The sequence below is a fragment of the Hyperolius riggenbachi genome, chromosome 8 (assembly GCF_040937935.1).
Source record: "Hyperolius riggenbachi isolate aHypRig1 chromosome 8, aHypRig1.pri, whole genome shotgun sequence".
NCBI classification, from domain to species: Eukaryota; Metazoa; Chordata; class Amphibia; order Anura; family Hyperoliidae; genus Hyperolius; species Hyperolius riggenbachi.
The window spans coordinates 217,582,268-217,601,107 of NC_090653.1; the positions used below are offsets into that span (position 1 = coordinate 217,582,268).

At 44.6% G+C, this 18,840-nt stretch overlaps 1 long non-coding RNA gene across 1 annotated transcript in view; it reads right to left on the reverse strand.

Annotated features, from left to right (window-relative positions):
• Nucleotides 1-17,762, reverse strand: part of LOC137528455 (uncharacterized) — a 52,991-nt gene extending 35,229 nt beyond the window's left edge. The window contains exon 1 of the long non-coding RNA XR_011023400.1: nucleotides 17,740-17,762. This is a non-coding gene — a long non-coding RNA (uncharacterized lncRNA). The remainder of the gene's footprint in view (nucleotides 1-17,739) is intronic.
• Nucleotides 17,763-18,840: the final 1,078 nt, after the last annotated feature.

An 18,840-nucleotide genomic window follows, 5' to 3' on the forward strand; every position in this document is an offset into this window, starting at 1 on the left:
AAATCTTTTAAATCCCTGATTTACATTCTGACATTTTTTACATAGTGACATTTTTTTTACTGCTGGCAGGTGATGTAGATGCTGTATGCTTTTTTAGCAATTGGAAACAGCTGTAAACAGCTGTTTCCCACAATGCAACAAGGTTCACAGACAGGAAACTGCCAGGAGTACCACAGTCCTCAGAGTTTCTTGTGGGAGGGGTTTTACCACAATATCAGTCATACAGCGCCCCCTGATGGTCTGTTTGTGAAAAGGAATAGAGTTCTCATGTAAAAGGGGGTATCACTACTGATTGGGATATAGTTCAATTCTTGGTCGGAGTTTCACTTTAGCCGAAACAACAGCTTCACAGCACAACTGCCAGATCATCTCTGGTATATACTGAAAGAACCAAACATAGCTGTTTTCATGTTTTTTTCTTTTATACTCTCAATAAATTTATTTTCAAAAGCAAAGAAATCAATCATATCTTCCAAGAAATTATGTTACAGGTATTATCCATGTTATCAGTTTAAAACATTTTTGGATACATTTATAGAGGGTATGTCCTCCGAATGTTTTTTTCCCTTTCTTTTTTTTAATTTTATTTTAATATGGTGAAAATATCAGTGTGCTCCTAAAAATAAAGTATCAATACATTTTATGTGCTATTTTTACAATATCCCTTTGTAAGGTCTTCTTGGCCCTGCTACTTGTTCACTATGTCAATATAGATGGTTAGTGAGATGCAAATAATTCTGGCTGTAAGCAAAGTACAATGTCCAATCACATGCACTTCCTGTCAATTATAATTAGCCCAGTTCCAAGATGCATATAGGGTTGCCAGGTGTCCGGTTTTACACCGGACAGTCCGGTTTTTGTGCGCTGTGTCCAGTGTAAAAAAACATGCTAAACCGGACAATTAAGTTGTCCGGTTTTAGAGCCCCCCCGTAGCGCAGGAGAACAGCGCAGCAGAGAGAGAGCTGGGAGCAGCGGTGGAGAAGGGGGGCAATCTCCCTTAGGGTGCTCTCTCTCCCCCGCTGTCTCCTCCAATATGATGTGCAGGGCTGGCGAGTGGCTGCAGGCGGAACTTACCTCTGTGTCGCTCCAGCGCCGGAAGTTCGGGTCCCGCAGCCGCTGAGAATCTCATTCATGAGCCGGACAACACTATCAGTCTGAATAGTGTTGTCCGGCTCATGAATGATTCGGATCTTTGATCCGGATCTTTTTTGAGTCGAAACTCAGCGGCTGCGGGACCCGAACTTCCGGCGCCTGCGACACAGAGGTAAGTTCCGCCCGCAGCCACCCGCCAGCCTGCACATCAATATTGGAGGAGACAGCGGGGGAGAGAGACAGCACCCTAAGGTGAGGGAAGAAGGGGGGGGGGATTGCCCCCCTTCCCCCCGCCCCTGGCTACCTTTTCTGGGCACATATAGCCCCTGGCTACCTATTCCGGGCACATATACCCCCTGGCTACCTATTCTGGGCACATATAGCCCCTGGCTACCTATTCTGGGCACATATAGCCCCTGTCTACCTATTCTGGGCACATATAGCCCCTGGCTACCTATTCCGGGCACATATACCCCCTGGCTACCTATTCCGGGCACATATACCCCCTGGCTACCTATTCCGGGCACATATAGCCCCTGGCTACCTATTTTGGGCACATATAGCCCCTGGCTACCTATTCTGGGCACATATAGCCCCTGGCTACCTATTCTGGGCACATATACCCCCTGGCTACCTATTCTGGGCACATACACCCCCTGGCTACATATACTGGGACATATATACCCCTGCCTACGTATACTGGGACATTTACACCCCTGCCTACATATACTGGGACATATATACTCCCTGGCTACATATACTGGGCACATATATCCCTGGCTACATATACTGGGAACACTGGCTGTTTGTCATTATGTGCATTTAGTGGTGAAAAGCTGTCTCTTTTGTGCATTTACTGGTGAAAAGCTGTCTCTTATTATGTGCATTTACTGGTGAAAAGCTGTGTCTTATTATGTGCATTTACTGGTGAAAAGCTGTGTCTTATTATGTGCATTTACTGGTGAAAAGCTGTCTCTTGTGCATTTACTGGGGAAAAGCTGTCTCTTATTATGTGCATTTACTGGCGAAAAGGTGTCTCTTATAATGTGCATTTACTGGTGAAAAGCTGTCTCTTATGTGCAGTTACTGGTGAAAAACTGTCTCTTATGTGCACTGGACCAGTACTACTGGTGAGGACAGTTAGTGACATGGCTATGTACTCTGTAATGTGCTGCAGAAGATGTCAGTGCGATATAAATACTATAAATTTTTTTTTTAAAAAGCCCATTGCTTAGCCCCACTCTACATAAAAGTGCGCTTCTGACTCCGCCCCTAACTCCACCCCTAACTCCACCCCCGTCCGGTTTTCTCCATCAGCCGACCTGGCAACCCTAGATGCATATAGTTTGCACTACTGTAGTTTGGGGGGCAAGCTGAAAATTATTGGCTACTTATTCACTATCACTAGATGTAAATAAGACACTGCTGTATCGCGGATGTGGGAGCAGGTAGTGATCACTATGTCAGTGCTGTTGCAAGCTCCCCGCACCTCAAACGGCTTCACAGAAGAGAGCATGCAAATGATGGGAGGTGCCAGTGAAGTGGGCCCTTGCAGGGCACACAGCAGAGCTGAGGGGTAAAGGGACTCATCTCTACAAGATCCAGCACCGGGTGCTCGTGATCTACTTTCTGTCTAGTTGTCTCAGTTTCCCTGGCTACAGCGGCATCTGTTATCACATGACCCACCAACACCAGCAGATTAGGAGATGCTGCTGCTGCAGCCATGGATACAGGGATGTCTAGGTGTGCTGGATCCTAGAGAAGAGAATCGCTTTACACACAGCTCCGCTGTGCACTCTGCATGTTGGGTGTTCTGATTACCTAATACTGGGGCTCCTCTGGCTACCTATGATGGGGCTCCTCTGGCTACTTATACTGGGAGAGGGAAATGTGCATCCGCACAATGTTTGCTTCATGCAGCAAAAAGTCTGAAATTTGCCCTGGGAGTTTCTCTGATTTTTAGGGTTCTGCAGAGTAAACAAAAAGTATACTTTTCAGTATAATTGCTTTTTCATGTAGGTCACTTATTACTTCTTTTTTTGGGTCACTAGCATTAATATTAGTGATGGGCGAACAGTGTTCACCACTGTTCGGGTTCGCCCGGATTTTGGCCTGTTCGGGTTCGGTTCGGCACCCCCCGAACACCTCATGGTGTTCGGGAGGGTGTTCGGGCACGCTGCCCGAACCCGAACAGGCCTTCTTTGTTCGGCCGAACACAGCCGTGTCCGGCCGTACATAGCCCCCTATAGGGTCCCAGCATAAAGGGAGAGCATGCCCCGAGCGCGGGGGGGGGCATCATGTAGATGACGCGTACCCTCGTTCGCGTCATCGCGGTACTTCTGCGCTCTCTTGACGCGACTTCAAATGTAAACAGGAAGTGCGTCAAGAGAGGGCAGAAGTACCAGATAGTACTAGCGCCTAGCATCTCCGGCTGCCCGCTTCCTGCCCTCCTCCTCAGGTACTTTTGGGGGGCTTAAATTTAACATTATAGGGAACCGGCAAAAGGGAGAGCTTAGCGGGGAGGGGTGGGGGGCATTTCCGACCCCCCCCCCCCCGCACGCTCGGGGCATGCTCTCCCTTTATGCTGGGACCCTATAGGGGCCCCAAAGGGACATGTTCGTGTTGGGTTCGGGGTTCGGCTCGAACATGCCGAACATCAGGGGCATGTTCGGCCGAACCACACCGAACCCGAACATCCAGATGTTCGCCCAACACTAATTAATATCTCTTTATGACAAAGCCAATGCCTGCACACCTATCACGCCCAATACCATAGATATCCTCGCTCCCTTTATCATTTTTATTTTATCACATTAGTAGGAAAATGCAAAAGGAAGAGTGGAAATAATTAAAGGGAAACTGGAGAAAGAGGAATATGGAGGCTGACATATTTATTTAATTTTAAACAGTACAAATTGCCTGACTGTTCTGCTGATCCTCTACCTTGCTCTAATACAATTATCCATACACCCTGAACAAGTATGCAGATTGGATGTTTATGACAAAAATCTTACAAGATTAGCCACCTGCTTGTTTCAGGTGTATGATTCTGACACTACTGGTGACAGAATGATCAGCAGGACTGCCAGGCAGCTAGTATTGTTTAGAAGGAAATCAATATGGCAGCCTCCATATCCCTCTCACTGGATGGGACCTCAGAAACATGTGGGGGTATAATTAGATTTGGGTACTATGACAGAAACATTTGGCTGCCAAACATAACAAAAATCATTTAGCAAAAAGGGTGTGTGCATCAAACACCAAGTGAACCCTTATATACCTGGCCTTGCAGATAAGGTCCAATTAGCTTATTCATGAGACATGGCTCAAGCAAATCTGCATTCACTTTCGCATGCCAGGATATGCAGGGTTTTGCCAACTAACTCACCGCAAATTTTTTTTCCCTGAAACATAACAAAAATAAGAGCAATAACACACCTGCGTGCTGGTATCGTGTGATGTCAGCCCTCTGGTTCGCCTCCTCTTTCACCACAAAAATATATATATACACAAGAGGATGTGTAAAGGAGTTATCAGGCAATTTGAATCAAAACAAGTGCTACTTCCCCAGGGCTTCCTCCAGCCCCAAGCTTCCAGCATGTCCCACACCGCCGCTCCGCCGTCAGCCGTTCGCCGCCGCTGCCTCCCGGTCCCCGGCGATGACGTCAGGCCGACCTCCAGGTCGCCCTGTACTGCGCCTGCGCGAGCGGCACTGTCAATCACCGCCATGTGGACCAGAGCATACTCCGCAGGCACAGAACTACTGCGTAGTTTGCTCCATTCCACGTGGCGGTGATTGACAGCGCCGCTCGTGCAGGCGCAGAACAGGCCGACCTGGAGGTCGGCCTGACATCATCGCTTTAAAGGAAATCCAAGGTGAAAATAAACTGATGAGAAAAACAATTGTATCTATCCTCAGTCTCCTAAAAATGACTTTTTTAGATAGACCACAGTTTTATTTTATATCTAAATCTAGTTGTTAAGTTTTTACTGTTTCATTGTCTGTGCTCAATGACACCTTCATTGAATTATGTCAGAGCTTAAATCCATGAATTCTTGACCCTTTTTATCTCTTTCCTGTTCTCAGAAGCCATTACTGCTGGGAAAGTGTTTTATGGCTGTATTTACCTATCAGTGAGGGTTATGCTTTAGTGAGTCTAATCCAGTCTGACTCAGTCACGACCCGGGCACAAGCTGTCACTTGCATAACTGATGTTTCACTTTTTTAAGCAGAAAAAAGAAAAGGAACACAGCATAGTTATTTGTGTGCTTGGCACTATACATACACATGTCTATCTCATCATGTCACATATCAACTCCATTGTCCTTTAAGGTGAAATATTTGGGGCCTGTGAGCGCCTCTTGTGTATATATAACAAAAATAAGAATCCAGCGAGTAACTTGGGCCACCAGACCCCACCTTTGGCGTGAATATTGCTTTTAAGTAGGCTGACCTTTTAGCTGTTAAATTATTTGTTGGAAATGGCAACCTCTTTTGATAGCAATCCAAGGGATTCTTGGGCTTGCTTAGCTGTATGAAGAAAGACGCAGCACGCTGTCTGTAGCAGGGCACAGGTAAGGGTGAGACACCTGTCTGCGATTTTTCATCTGGCTGTGTAAGAAGCCGGCTATTCAGAGGCTGGTATTTTAGGGCAATGAAGGAATGTTAGGAAGGAATACGGTTTGATGGTTACATAAGCGCAGGTGCTTGCAGTGACTGTCAACACCTTGGATTTACAATTGTTAAAATGAAATCTAATCTTCCCTCCTCCCCTCACAGGTGTCTGCTACTTATCGGCCTATCTTGCTAGGAAATAATGTATGTAGTGTTTTGCAACATTCAATAACTTCAGAAGAGTCATTGTATCTCATAGGAGGAAAATAAGCTCTCTCTACATTCTTCCATACCCTCTCTTTATAAAATATTATTATAGAGGCAACAAAGGTGAACGTCGTTAGAAGTGGATTAGAACACAGCTTATTATGAGGTTTAATTGAATGTGTAATGTCTCTAAGTTTTATAAGCTAAGTTTATGTTTAGGACAGCAATGGCCAGTGACTAGAAACCGGGTACAACAATACTCCCCAAAATATAACTCAGCAAGCACTCTCATCTGAATATTATAGGCTGGTCCTGTGTGGAATACTTTTTCTGATCTGCACCAATCAGATGGTTACCTATCCACAACCCACTTCCTGCATTGCTGGTAAGTCCCATATTTAAACCAAGCCTTCCTTGCAGATAGTTGACTAGGTCTGTGCAATAGGTAGTAGTGAACTTGCTGTGTGAACACTAAAGGTGGCCACACACCATACAATTTTTTGAACATCTGTTTAATTCAAGAATTGCAATACATTTTTCTGACTGATTGCAGCATTTCAAAAATATGACCAAAGTACCACAGACATATGTTCAATTTTTCCCCAGTTATGATAAAAATGATTGGAAACTCTGAGAAAATTGCTAGGATGTGTATATCAATAAATGGACAATCTAACACACACCATACAGTCTTTCGAAAAATTGAAGAAAAATTTCCAGCATTCCGGATCGATAAAAGTAAAAAAAAAACGGGAAATCCGATTGGATATTTCAGTCTAATGAAAAAAAAAGCTTTCGATTTTTTCAGGAGATCCGATCATATTTATGGAATTGCCATAAAATTGTATCATTTTATTGTACCGCAGCCTTTTTGGACCCATCTAAATTCAACCCAAATCTGATGCCTCATGAAAATCCACATATACTGAACCTGACCTGGTTCAAATGTTTACCAAATTCCAACCATCCGCCTTATCCCATGTAGCGATGCCCACCAGCAAAAGGCCAAATATTGCATTAGACTTAATATGCATGTGCAAAACTTTTCGGGAAATCAGAATTTTGGCAAAGTCAGGGCAGGGACTGATAGGGCTATTAGATATGAGAACTCTTAGGCATCGGTGATTTGCCAGTAAAATGAATTTACTAAATGAAGAAGCATTCGTAAGTCAATAAGTCTGAAGATTTCAATCTGCAAAATTCTCAATATTGGCGCATTGCAACACTCCTGGTATAGATAATTGATCAAAGTCATTCTAATTGTGAACAGCATACAGCATAAATGTCCTAAGTGGAAATGTGACAGTGTTGTTGATTGTTGTTGTGGTGGGGGGGTAGTGTGTGTGTGTGTGTGTGTGTGTGTGTACATGTGTGTGTGTGTGTGTGTGTGTGTGTGTGTGTGTGTGTGTGTGTGTGTGTGTGTGTGTGTGTGTGTACGTGTGTGTGTGTACGTGTGTGTGTGTGTGTGTACGTGTGTGTGTGTGTGTGTGTGTACGTGTGTGTGTGTGTGTGTGTGTGTGTACGTGTGTGTACGTGTGTGTGTGTACGTGTACGTGTGTGTGTGTACGTGTGTGTGTGTACGTGTGTGTACGTGTGTGTACGTGTGTGTGTGTGTGTGTGTGTGTGTGTACGTGTGTGTGTGTACGTGTGTGTGTGTGTGTGTGTGTGTGTGTGTGTGTGTGTGTGTGTGTTGTCACTAGAGATGATCTAAGTTCTGGAAAATTCTGAATGACACGTTTCCACTTGAAATTTGGCATTTCCACATTGAAATATGAAAAATGTGAAGCATTGTGTCAACTTAGATTGCAATGCCCCCAAATATGCTATCTTTACCACATTTCTGCTGTATTACAAGGTCATTAGTAGGTACACATCACGAAAATAAATAAAAAAGATAGCAGTTTTTAAGGAAATTGAAGTTAACCACTTAAGCTTTCAGTGTTATTCACCTTATGCATCCGAGCAATTTTCACCTTCCATTCATTTGTCAATAACGTTTTCACTGCTTATCACAATGAAATGATCTATATCTTGTTTTTTCCACCACCAATTAGGTTTTCTTTGGGTGGTACATTTTGCTAAGAATTATTTTTTTTCTAAATGCATTTTAATAGAAATATTAAGAAAAAAATGCATTATTTCTCATTTGTTTGCCATTATAGCTTTAAAATAATACATGCTACCATAATTAAAACCCATGTATTTTATGTGCTCATTTGTCCTAGTTATTACACCATTTAAATTATGCCCCTATCACAATGTACAACTATTCATTGATCTCCAGGCTAACGGGTAGTGGCGGCACGGGAGCGTGCTCGATCGGCTCGTAGGAGCAGCAGCTTGGCAGCAGCCTTTTGGACATAGCAGTTACGTCCAAAAGGCTTAATTGGCAATTTTTTTTTTTCGGGCAAAATGTGTTTTTAAACTCAATATTGGTCGGATTGTGGCAATCATCAGACCATTAGCAGCAATATTCTTCATTCTACAATACTTGTAAAATTTTAAGTGACAGACTAGATTAAAAATACACCTAAAAACAGACAGTATGTGCTGCCCCCTGCCAAGGACTTTAACCTCTTGTCCTGATGCATACTGGTAATTCCCTGGGGATTTGGAGCCTGTGAGCATAAGGTTATGACCTCTGAGCTACACTCATCCACATGATAGATCAGACGGGGAGTACCCTGTAGGGGTGGGGGCAGTAAAGAAGGTTATGAAGAAGGGATGTTTATTGGCATATTATGGCTAAAATGTTTTGAGTGTGAACATTCATCGGGGGAGTCTCCAATTAAGATCACATCAGATGATGGCTTGGAAATATTTATTCAAGGTAAGTATTTATTATTAATTAAGAATACTAAAATATTTCTAAGATGTACCTTTGTGGTAATAGGTGACAGGTACTAATCTACCCCTATACTCATTTCATTGGTGGTGGTGGTGGTGGTGGTGGGGGATTTGGTCCTCTTTTCCATAACCTTGGATAACCTTGAAATAGGGATGTGTCACTGTCCCCCCCACAGAGAATCCCTTATCTTGATGTACCATTCCTGTCAGTATTGCTCGTAGGCTCAGAATTCCCTTATGAATACCAGCCTGCATGGGAAACAAGAAGGTAAAGATGCTTGGGAGGGCAACCTGTCTGTTTTTCATAAATCACTGGGAGGGAGAAGGCACCCCAAAAAATAACCATGGATGTAATAAATATAAAATGGCTTACCTCTAAGAAGAAGGGTCAATGCCAATTTAGGAAATATATTTTAATAACCAGACACAAAAACGATAATGTGTTTCTCGGAGCACAGTCTGTTTTCTCAAATCAAATAAAGTAGTGTCTGGGTGAGTACAAGAAATATCGGCGCCGGTAGACTTGGGAGCAGGATACAGCCGGTATATGGCTGATCCTGCTGCTGCACAAGTTCCCAGCCATGTTAAATACTATCCCCCCCCCAATTGTTGTCAATTGTTTGTTTTGTGTACCCAAACAATCGTTTTTTCTGGAGTGCGATCCACATATTTGAAGACAAAGCCTGAGTGGGGGCAGGATTTCATCACTTGTTTTTATGCTGTGGTTTCTGGTCTTCCAACCCACCTTTGTGAGTACCTCATCACTTTGTATTTATCCAGAACTTGACATTAATATATTTCACCATAAGGGGCTCCTGGTCTGTTTCTGTCACTGTGTTTTTCTGGTATCCGTAGGAAGTCTTGAGACTCCTCTGGACTACACACCTCCAAACGTTTTTCATAAATGTTCAAACAAGAGCAGTGCTAAATGTTGGAAAAAAGATAGACATAATGGGTACCCCTCTGAAACACTTTTAAACATTTGTTCCCCTTGTGGCTAAACAGTGTAGCACAGCCTTTGAGCCAATAGTGGGGGCTTCTGGAAGGATAGACAATCAGCAAGTGCATAAATAGCCTCAGGCAGAAACCAACAGTGAGAAAGATGTCCTGGATTTACCGTCTTTCCCTGAAAATAGTACCTACTCCAAAAATAAGACCTAGCTTATATTTCAAGCAAGCTTGAAATATAAGCCATCCCCGGAATATAAGGCCTAGTTGGCCACCCAAAGTGCCCCATTTGCTCCCGCCCTCCCTATGCAGAGTGGCGAGCGGAGTGCAACCTATAAGGCAAACAAGAAACTCACGGGGTTCCGAGGGGCCAGCGTTAACACCTCTCTTCAGCAGCGCGCGGCTTCCTCTCCTTGACAACGGCTCTTGTCATGTGATGCACGCACTTCCCGGCACGTTACATGATGCGCCTGGACGTGCGTGCATCACATGACAAGAGCCGTTGTCAAGGAGAGGAAGCTGCGCGTTGCTGAAGAGAGGTGTTAACACTGACCCCTCGGAACCCCGTGAGTTTCTTGTTTGCTTTATAGGTTGCGCTCCGCTCGCCACTCTGCATAGGGAGGACGGGAGCAAATGGGGGACTTTGGGCTCCACTCGCCACTCTGTAGAGGATGCTGGGGGCTGCCGCTGACTACACGGGGGACACATCTGACTACCGGGGGGGGGGGGGGGCCACATCTGACTACAAGGGGGGTGGCACATCTGACTACATGGGGGGCACATTTTACAAGAGGGAGCACATACAGTAGTGTCACCCCTCATAATTATAAGCCCTCACTGAAAATAAGCCCTAGCACATCTTTTAGGGGGAAAATTAATATAAGACAGTGTCTTATTTTCGGGGAAACACGGTATTAAAAAAAAAACACTTAAAAAAAACCCTTCTTGATGGTGATGTTGCGTGCAAGTGCAATCAAACCACCACTAATTGTTTTTCCCACTGCAAATCTCAAATGCATTGCGATGCTCACATTGCAGGAGAAAGAGCAAATGCTCTTAAAGAGACTCTGAAGCGAGAATAAATCTCGCTTCAGAGCTCATAATTAGCAGGGGCATGTGTGCCCCTGCTAAACCGCCGCTATCGCGCCGCTAAACGGGGGTCCCTTACCTCACAAATCCCCTCCGTTTAGCCGGGGATCTCTTCCGGATTGAGGCAGGGCTAACCGCCGCAGCCCTGCCCCATGCATGTCTGTCAGCGCGTATCTCCGCCTCTCCCCCACCCCTCTCAGTCTTCCTTCACTGAGAGGGGCGGGGGAGAGGCGGCGATGCGCCGCTGGTAAACGCGCTGTGAGGCAGGGCTGCAGCCGTTAACCCTGCCTCCAGCAGCAGCAAGATCTACGACCAATTTGGTCGTTGATTTTGCGGGGGGGGGGGGTTGGGGGTGAAGGGACCCCCGTTTACCCGCAGGATAGCGGCATTTTAGCAGGGGCACACGTGCCCCTGCTAACTATGAGCTCTGAAGCGAGAATTATTCTCGCTTCAGTGTCTCTTTAAATCGAGCAGCACCTGTCTTATATATGGCTGCACAAAAGGCCCACGACTCATTTAAATGCACAGACTAAGCTCACGCCGCCCCAGCACACAAACACAGAAGTCGAAAACTGAATGCAAAAGAGATGTCAGTTCTACATATTGCAATACATGTTAGCGGGGACGCTCACTCCCAATGGGAGCATTGCAATGCTAGTGCGATCTTTTCAAATTTTAACTAGTTTTCCCAGCAAAAATAAATACATTTAAACAAGGAAATTGCAATAAAATTGCATAGCAGCACTTTTGCTCCCTATGCTCCCTATAAATGGAATGGCATAGTGGAATGGTGAACGGTTTTCCGATGGAGGCGGTTCAATTGGTCAAACACGTGTTCTGACAATCAGATCCCAATGTAGTGTAAAAAGTTCCTAATTCATATGCTTCTCAGCAACCACAACTCAGCTATGACTGAGGGTGGAAAATACTAATCACTTAGTAGGAGAAGATTTTTAATTGATCGAATCTAGATGTGCTGGATCACTTATAATACCTTGAGGAAGTTGGCTGAGATAACTTAGGCATTTTTAGGATTCTGTATTTATTTGTTTATTTATAAAGGAGAAAAAACTAAAGAGAGTTGCAGAGAAACCTATTGGCCAAAGAGGGTTAGTTAAATTCAAAACCTTAGTAAAAGTAAACATTTTCCTTAAAGAGACTCCGTAACAAAAATTGCATCCTGTTTTTTATCATCCTACAAGTTCCAAAAGCTATTCTAATGTGTTCTGGCTTACTGCAGCACGTTCTACTATCACCATCTCTGTAATAAATCAACTTATCTCTCTCTTGTCAGACTTGTCAGGCCTGTGTCTGGAAGGCTGCCAAGTTCTTCAGTGTTGTGGTTCTGTGATGCATCTCCCCCCTCCAGGCCCCTCTCTGCACACTGCCTGTGTATTATTTAGATTAGGACAGCTTCTCTCTTCTCTCTTATCTTTTACAAGCTGGATAAATCCTCCTCTGAGCTGGCTGGGCTTTCACATACTGAGGAATTACATACAGGCAGAGCTGTCTGCACTCTGCAGGAAGAAACAGCCTGACACTTCAGTGGAAGATAGCTGCAGGGGGAAAGAAACACACAAATGATCTCTTGAGATTCAAAAGGAAGGGTGTATACAGCCTGCTTGTGTATGGATGTATTTTCTATGTGTGGACATACTGTACATCAACCTACTTCCTGTTTTGGTGGCCATTTTGTTTGTTTATAAACAAACTTTTAAAAACTGTTTTTAACCACTTTTAATGCGGCGAGGAGCGGCGAAATTGTGACAGAGGGTAATAGGAGATGTCCCCTAACGCACTGGTATGTTTACTTTTGTGCGATTTTAACAATACAGATTCTCTTTAAAGAGGAGCTGTTAGGTATAGGGTCTCCGAGAAAAAAAACACATATATCAGTAGCTAAATATTGGCTCTACTTACATTACATATGCATTTCACTGTCCACGTTTGGATTTCACTGAATTTTTATATAGTATTTGCAGAGAATGATGCTCCTGACAGCTCATGGCAGGTTCCATGTTTGTCTGTCTCCTATGAAGCCAATTGTGTCGTCATGTCCTCCCTGCTTCCTGATGAATCGACTCACAAAAAATGTCCTAATGGACAACACTACTGTACAGTGAATATTAATTAGCCATGTGGCTAGGAACAATAGCGGACTCATGCAGTATACTCTGCCCTGTGACTTTTCAGTGCTGTGAGCTGGACTGCATTACAAGCTGCTGTAACTTGAGCCTGTAACTTTTCACTAGCAGCCGAGGGGAGGGCCCCAAAATGCTTTGCAGTATGGTATGCGGCCTCTCCTCCTTTTTAAGGGCTTGGGGATAACAGCCTTGCTGTTCAGCACACATCAAATGTAAGAGAGATTTTTAACTTCATTATTTCTTTTTCGGCTTCCTTCTAAACTGTTTAACACAGGAGAATAGAGGTTTAAATTAGCTTTTGCAGCCTGACAGTTACTCTTTAAATGAAAACTAACTAAAAAACTATAACAAGTAATGTATCTATATATCTTATCTAAAGGTGAGATACTGTAGTTTACACAGCAAATCTAGCTGCAAATAGCTTCAACGGTACATGATTATTTCTTCCTGTGATACAATGGCCTCGATTCACAAAGCGGTGATAACCCAGTTATCACGCCTAAAAGACTTTAGGCGTGATGACCTTTTCACCACTGAGTTATCACCGCTTTTTCCTGCTCTTCGCGCGAAGTTACCGCGCGCAAAGTCCCATAGAGCTTAATGGGAGCTTCGCGCGAAGCGTCGGGTGTTGCGCGCGCACTTACGCGCGTACGCGCGTACGCGCGGCAACTTCGCGCGAGTTTCTTCTTATCATGCCTAAAGTGACTTTAGGCGTGATAAGGGCCTTTTCACCATGGTGCTAACACTTTGCACCGCTTTGTGAATCGAGCCCAATGAGAGCAGCCATATTCTGCTTGTCATCATTACACATAGGCAAGCTTCATTGCATCTCAACCCATCAGCCTGTGAAAACTTCACTCTCCTCCCCTCTCTGCCTCCTTGCCTCTGAAATCTCTGCCTGGTAACACCTACTCCTCCTTTGGGAAAAACCTCCTCCTCCCCAGACTGAGCTCCCATAAGCACTTGCTACATGGGACTCAGAATGCCTAGGCGCTGGAGGAGCTTTGGGCAAGGCTTGTTTAGATAATTAGGGTATTAAAACAAACAAAAAAGTATTTGGCTTGAGAAATCCCCTATAAACTATATGTAAGGGGAACAATCGTGCAATGAGTAAAAGTTTATCTCAAATCCACTTTAAGATATATGCACATTGGAACAAATAAAGTAAATATCAGTAGTTAAAGGGACCCTGAGCAGTGCCCCCCACAAAATAAATCTGGACTTGCCTGTGGCTTCCTTCAGCCCCCCCCCCATACCCCTTCATCCAATTGGTCCCTTCCATGGTCCCGCTGGTGGCTCCGGTAATCCGCCGACTTCGGATGAAGTCACGCATGGGTGAACCGCCGTATCATTATGCCAGTCACCGAAAGCGTCCTGAGCATGCACGGTTCTCTGAACTGTGCATGCGCAGGATGCTTACAGCGACCGGCGTGATGCGCCGGGTGCCCGTCTGTGCGACTTCAGCCAAAGTTGCCAGATTACCAGAGCCACCAGCGGGACCATGGAAGGGACCAACAGGATGCCTTGGGACCTCGTGGGCTACGGGGGACTGGAGGAAGCCCCAGGAAAGTCAAGATTTCTTTTTTTGGCACTGCTCAGGCCCCCTTTAAGCTCCATTTAAGCTACCAGAACTCATGGAGTACCCCTTGTTGTGATGTTGGAATCAGTCCTATTTCTGTTATCATAATTAAGAAGTGGTTAATGAGAGAGTTTAGGTTCTAAGCTCACTACCTCCTCATGATGAGATCTGGGCAACCTCAAGTAAGGGATTTCCCTTTAGGATGAAGTATGGGGGGGGGGGACTTTGTAGGCCTCGTGCCATTATGAAGGTCTGACAGGAACAGGGGTGTATCTGGGTAATATAGAGCCTACGGCAAACACTGAAATTGCGCCCCCCTTGACCCAGTCAGAGTACCATTACCCTCTAAAAACAGTGTCCTCTCGCTCATACATGTGTTATGGTTGCCTTTGTTTTTTGGATTGGGATATTGCTGAAGTCACTTTTTTGAAAATATCTCTTCTTATTTCCACTCTGTCCTGTTTTCTAACACTAAGCCAAGTGCGCCCTATATACATAAATTAAGTAGCCATGTTCCCCAAATAACAGACTATATCTGATTTGAGGTCTGAGTAACGGGGAGGCACGGGGCAGGCATGGTGCGCAGCACAGGACAGGCATGGTGGTGCAGAACAGGAACAGGCATGGCGCTCATGGTACTATGGTGCCCATGGCATGAGCCATTCCTGCACCCCTCTAGATACGCCTCTGGACAGCAACCTCAAAAAGGATTGGTAAAGCAAAGTGAAGACTGTGTGGAGTTGCTGGTCTCATATCAGTAGCTTCTTTGGGTGGCAGAACAAGGAACTCTGGCTTGATATAGCAAGTACTGGGGTAACCCACGGTCAACCAAAACTAGCACTGCTGCCTTACGGTGGAAGTTAAATCCGAAGGGGAAGGAAATCCAATGGAAAAAACAGTGTTCCTGGAAGCTTTAGGTGGCAGCCCCACCATCAGGATCGTGATCGATCGTGACATCGCTACATGCGGTGGTGTCATGCGGTGGCAATTCAGAATGATGCCAGACACAGAAGGCACAGCCGGGACACATACACTTGGGGGAGACTGGACCGGGGTCCATTGTGTCCGTGGTTCGAAATCAAACACTGTTACCACCGTTCACCCAATCAAGTCCTTTCCACCAATTTTTTTTTTTACCAGCATGCCAGATCAATCATTTCGATCAATTGGGCTGGAGATCGATTGAAATGATCAATCTGTGGTCAAGTTGCGGCACTAGTCTCTACCAGGTTTGGTCATTATGATCGAATCAGCTGGATATCAATGCTGAAAATCGAATTATGTATGGGCTCCCTCATTATTTAGTCTGTAAATAACTTACGACCTATCATCTACTATGAGACTGCCCTCCACCCCATGACCCTGATGTTTGTTATGCTTCTAGAATCAGACAGGCCTCTCATAACATCTTGTCCATTATTTGCATTCTCATCACTGAGCCATTCTCATCCACCCTTTAGAAATCCATTACATTCACAGAGAGAATGACATTTTCCAAGCGCCCGATAACAGTGTTCATTGACGCACATGGGTTAAAATCAGATTGTAGGATAGTAACAAGCAGTTGTAGCGAGCTGTGAAAATAAACTAATGCCAGATTCCTGGCTTGTGGTCTCCTTTATCTTTCATCAGATACAGCTTCTGCCAGGCACTTTCATCCAGCCACAGAAAAAAAATGCAATAATATTCTGCTGGTCGTGGACTGAATGTAATTTTCCTGGGGGATGTAAGCTTGAGATGTTAAGACGGTGTTTATCGGCAGACGTGATCATATCAGCATGTGGAGGAAAACACAGTACGTCTACAGAATGAGTGATGGACCAAACTATTGTGTTCACCAAAGCTCTGATACCGAGTCTGCTCTTCATTCATCACTGTCCAAGACTTCTCTATAGAACTTTTTTAATTTTAAATGGCAATATCTATAAACAGGCAGTCCCCCTACTTACAAACAACTCGAGTACAATTTTTTTTTTATAGATAATACAAAATTTTCTCCATGTACAAAATTTTCATTGCTATTTTTGTATTACTGATTTTTTTTTTATTTTGTAGTTGTTGCAAATGACAGAATTGTATAAACTATAGAGTAGATTAAAACAAATTAAAAGCACGTTGAAAACAACGGAAATATATAGTTTTTTCTACATGTCCAAATCCAGAGTTGTCTGAAAGTTAATCATGTATCCCCGTTTTCCTATGTATAACATCTGACTTGACTTACAAACAAATTTAGCGTACAGATACCGTTATACCACACACACACACACACACACATATATATATATATATATATATATATATATATATATATATATATATATATATATATACATATATATACATACACATTACATACCACGTTCCAAATTATGTCAATATTTTATATTTTTCTCTGATCTCCCTAAATAGTTAATTCAAGTGGAAGTGGCAGCCAGCATAAATTTGAGTCATAAACCATTAGAATATAGAATGTATATAGAGTATAGAATGTAATTAAACATACCTCCTAATAATAACTGAAAATGGTCATTTGTTGAATTTGCAGCTTTAGGAGGTTATAGTTACTGAAGTAGTTCTGCTCCTGCGCAGTACAGTCTGGAAGATGTCAGTGCGACTCAGTGAGCCGCATGGGGAAGCGCAAGCAGATGCCGACCTGGCGAGGTCGGCATCTGCACTGGAGGGGACCAGGAGCCACCAGAGCAGCAGCAAGGGCACAGGATGGCTGCCAAGGGCTGGAGGAAGCCCCAGGTAAGTAGATTTGTACTTTTTATTTATCCTGGACCTTCCTTTAAGAACACAATTTGCATAATAATGTGGAATTCACATTATTATGCAAATTGTGTTCTTAAAGGAAGGTCCAGGATAAATAAAAAGTACAGTGGAACACAGTTTGAAAAAAAGAAAATACACCGTCTTTCAGGTCTAAGGTTTTCTGTACATAAAAAAATCATCTTTTTTCTCACACCCTGCTGTTGCATTTTGACTTCATACCTGAGTACGGGCAGAACCAGATACCTACAGAAACCATTCCTCCCCCCCTCTCAATTCCCAGCAAAGTTGTGGATGGGCCACATTTCCCTCTTACCCAGACAGGCTCTAGTATTATGTTACCCTTGTGTTTCTATCCTCCTACTCCCAGCCCTGTCCCCCACCCAAATGAGGTAGCTTTTGAGCCCATCAGATAGCAGGTTAATGCAGGGAGGGGTATGGGTTACCTGCTTCTTCCAACACTGAGTTAAGGTGCGTACACACGCACTACGGCCGCCAACGACGGGTCCGTCAGACCCACAGGGCGGACTTTCAGGCGACAGTAGCGCATGTGCACGTGCTGTCGGCGGACTGATAAGGCTGTTTCTGAGCGATCCGCTCAGCGGATCGTTCAGTAACAGCCTTATCAGTCTGCCGACAGCGCGCACACACGCGCTACAGTCGCCTGAAAGTCCGCCCAGCGGGAGGGTCTGACGGACCTGTCGTTGGCGGCAGTAGTGTGTGTGTACGCACCTTTAGATCCACCCGTCTTTCTTCCCAGCATAGCTCAGTCAGAATGCAGCAGCATATCACAGTATGGCTTCTGTCCTGATTGGTCCTGCATGTCACATGACAGAACACCACAGGGAACTATACGCAGCTATGCAACTGCTCACCGGGCTTTGCTGAGAGGAGCAGATTTGACCCAGTGCAGGTAATGTATACTGCTTCCAACACTGTATTTTGGAAACTGGGACAAAAAAGCTGACCCTTCATGGCCCCTGGGTGCCCCCACAGGAGGGCTATTGTTTTGCCCATGCACCTGAGGCTTTATTTATCTAATTTTAAGACCTGCTAAGGATCAGATGACCTTTATTGTGTCCTGATATGCAAAATCTTAGAATTAAAAAAGTCTTTCTTTTCACAACCAGGATCCACCTCCACAAGTGTGTACAGCTACCTCCACCTTGCTTTCTTGAAAATGCTACTGCAGTTTAATTTTTAAACATTACCTGCCTTTCAGGGCCGGATTTTCCATAAGGCACTATAGGGGCGTGCCTACAGACGCCTGATGATGGAGAGGTGTCTCAATCCTGTCCCTGAGCGCCTCCCTCCCTCCTTCCATATGCAGAGTCCCAAGTGGAGTGTAAATGGTAGGTTACTATGGCTTCCAATACCACGGGACACCTGTGGCTACCTGTGGCAGGGGAAGTAGCAAAGAGGTGACAGCGGGGCCAGGCAGCACACTTGCAGTGCGGTTCGACAGGGGGTTTGTCTGTGCCTATAGGCTCCTGTGATGTAAATGTATGTGATAGTGTAATGGTTAAGGGCTCTGCCTCTGACACGGG